This window comes from Conger conger, chromosome 2 (genome assembly GCF_963514075.1).
Source record: "Conger conger chromosome 2, fConCon1.1, whole genome shotgun sequence".
Lineage (NCBI taxonomy): Eukaryota > Metazoa > Chordata > Actinopteri > Anguilliformes > Congridae > Conger > Conger conger.
The window spans coordinates 46,734,628-46,738,299 of record NC_083761.1 but is presented as its reverse complement, the minus strand read 5'-3'; positions in this window follow the sequence as shown (position 1 = coordinate 46,738,299).

Genomic DNA, 3,672 nt, shown 5'->3' with positions numbered 1-3,672 from the left:
TCTCACTCTCACTCTCTGGCTCTCGTTTTCTCTCTCACTCTCTATCGCGCGTCCCTGATAATCTCCTCAGTCGTGTGCCTCTGCAGTTCTAACATATTTTCGGGCTGAGGAGTGTAACGGTAATAAGCATAATGACTGTGATGATATCTGCTCCTGTTGGCTGACCTGTGAAAGCCATCAGTATCCCCAGTGTGCCTGTGGTGACAATCCATTAATGAAACAGGCTGAGGTGCCGGCGGTCGCCCATCCGACCCCATCAACCCCCTCCCCCACCCACACCCCTAGCCTGTCAAGGGCATCAGGACCCACCCGATGACATCACACCTGCCAAGGGACTCGCAGGAAGCATTTTCGAGCATTTTGACTTTCACACCTCCATTTTAATGCGAAAAATCTCGAAGATGTCCAATAACCTTGCGGGAAAAAAACATGGCAGCTGGCTGAACCCGGCAGAACATGACGGCACAAGGTCGCACGGACACGATGTTTATGCATAGCGGACGGCGGAACCGAAACACAACGCTCGCATTTCTAATGACCGTGTGTATATAAGGTGTGCGTTATGCCACCTGTTAGCATCTGCGCTGCTGACCTGCACTCCCCCACAGTGCTTTATCTGGGCACCAAGAGGCTAACGTTAGCATGGGCTACTTAAACATGCATTTGATTTTTCATTCAGCCAGTTCTGTTTCCAGGCTTTTTATCGCCAGTGTGGCGTTCTTTGGGATGAGGTCCCTGGACAGAACTGTGCGCATCTGCACCTTTTCGGCGTGATTTATTTACTCTCGGATGTGGGAGCGTCCTGCTGACGCGGGCTGTTTTTCCTTCCCTGTGGGAGCACGCTGTAAATCCAGCGCAAATCCTATGTTAATCAGGGAGAATGCGTGCACAGTTAGCAGAACATGAGGAAGACTGGGCCTAAGTTTCGCTGGCCACGCCGAGCCGTCAACATAGGAACTTGCAGTAGACCACTGGGGCTTGCTGGTGTGTGATTGGACACTGTCATTGCAGCCACGTGAGCCCCTCCAATCCCGGAGAGAATCTGGTGCCAATTGCGTATCGCCTTGGGGGGGCTGCCAAACTGGCATGGTTTAGTTTTAATATAAGAACATGTGATGTTCTCGAACAGTGCCTTAACAGGATGAGCCACCCAGCAGCTGAAAAGTGCTTGATGATAAATAAAGTTAGCCATTTTGCCATAAGAAGGAATATTATGGTCACTCTCGAGCTTTCCAAAATACAAGCATAACCTTTAAAAATGCAGCCATTGCTAAATATGGCTTGTCTTCAGTAAATAAATGAGAAATAATGAAAGGTTCAGCTATAAAAAGAAAACCTGCCATTCCAAATTGGTGTGCTATGTTTATATTCACACTGAATCAGGTCAAGGTTAAAAACTCTTCTGGTGTCTGTCAGCGTGCTGGCTATAAACAATCTGAAGAGCTCCTTTTGGGTCTGTCTCATGTGTACAGTTGCTCAAGGAGGGCTTCCCAAATGAAATCAGGGGCAGCAGAGAAATGTCCTCACAACAGTGGTTCCATGTCTGATTGTGTGTAAATTTACAGTCCGGTCATGGGGAGGGGGGGATACATTCCAGGTGTCTCCTTGGTTACGCTGTGTTGTGCCTGTGTCTCTGTTGTATCCTCTACAACTAAAGAGAGACCTGGTGGCCCGTGTGACCGGGGATCAGTGGCGATGAACACGAGAGTGGTGAGGGGGCGAGAAAAGGAGTAGCAGCTTCATACGCTCCCGAACGCACAGCCCTGGTGCGTCTTCCCAAAAGCGCAATAATTCCAGAGCTACAGCGGCCCTGTGCCACGCCCTCATACCACACCCGCGTCACAAAATTCCAGCTCTAGATATCTATGCCAGGAATGGCGTGTTTGTAGAAATCTTGAACAGCTTTACGGCCTTCCACCCGCCCTAAACATGCTCTTTAAAAACACATTACTCGTCACTCAAGTGGAGCTGGAAGAGAAAAATGCCCCCTAGCAGGCATAGCACGGCTCAGCTCCCTTGCACAAAGCCACACGGCATTCAACCGGCTGCAATGCGCTGGTTGAGGAACAGGAATTGTCAGACGAGTTTGGAGCACAGCCACAATACCCTCGAGAATTCCGCTGCGTTGGACGGACGAGACGAGACGTTAAATGCGAGGCGTGCCCTGCCTCGGCGAGCCGGGCGTGTAGATAAACGTAACGGAATGCAACGGGGAGGCGCTGCCCGGGAGAGCCCGGGGGTCTGAGCGTGACAGCTGTGCGATGGTGACATCATGGTGACATCACGGAGCAGAGGCCGCAGACAGCTGTTTGTGTTTACGTGTCCGCGGATCCCCGCTCTGGGCGGCGCGCGCTGCCCTGACTTTGACCGAGAAAGCTGAGATTTGTGTTGTTGTTGCGCCCCCAACCCCCCGCAATGCGGCTCGCATTCCTGTTCGCGCAGAATGGCCAGATGTTCGGTCACTCCCTTGAAAACAGCTACGTATAGGCAACGGTCATTTATGATATATTGCTGCGGGAGAGTGTCCCGGCCAATTCAGTTTCAATGCAGTGGTCCAGGTCAGGCTTTCTTTTCTTAGGAGCGGCACTAACTGTCGATTACTATAATCAGATATGATTTCATTTTTTAAAGAAAAAGATTTGACTTTAATTTGGTTTTGTGTGCTCAATATCTGTTATGTATAGTTGAACAGGCTATACACTAATATGGGAAAATATTGCCTCTGAAGGTCACCATGCAAAATGCTATGACCACCATTTCAATATCAAAGCTTATATACTAGTCAGAGAGTATCAGGATCAGAATAATTGTAATTCTGATTTGAAAATTCTGTGATAATTCTTTGCTGAGGTTTGGCTAAAACTTTTCAGGCTCCAATATGGGTTACTATTGGATCAGATCCAGCTTATCCAAAATAAATTCAGAAGTGATCACTGGCTTTAGTTTTGACAGTTGGAACAAATGTATTCAAACATTTATTTAACACATATTTTGTTGCTATATTTTAGTTTTCATTCCATCTAATGCATTTAGGTCTTCAAAGTTTACCTGGTGAATTATTTAAAGCTAGTTGTTATGAGCCTCAGACACACATTCTAATTCTACTCTCTCACATGCTCTCCAGCTCTTTCAAACACACACTAAAAGCTTACACACATGCACACACAAACACGCACAAACCTGCTTACACACATGCACACACAAACACAACCATGCTTACACACATGCGCAGACAAACACAAATATGCTTACACACATGCACACACAAACGAACACAAACATGCTTACACACATGCACACACAAACACTCACAAACATGCTTACATGCATGCACACAAAAACATGCTTACACACATGCACACAAATAGAATAAATCTCTCATTCACAAAAAGAGGCCAAAAGAGGCTCAACTAAAGGGACAAGATTATCTTTTTTTCTGATTGCAAATCAAGTCCAGCTTAACATACTCACACACATGCGCACACACACACACACACACACACACATGTGCACACACACACACAACCTCATTCCTTCCCACTCTGTCTCTACACCCACTCCCTCTCCATCCCTCCCTCCATCCCTCCCTCCCTCCACTTGTTCTAAGGACATCCTTCTTCCCCTCCTGCAGCACAGGTTATGGGCAAGCGAGCGAGAGAGGGAGAGAGAGAG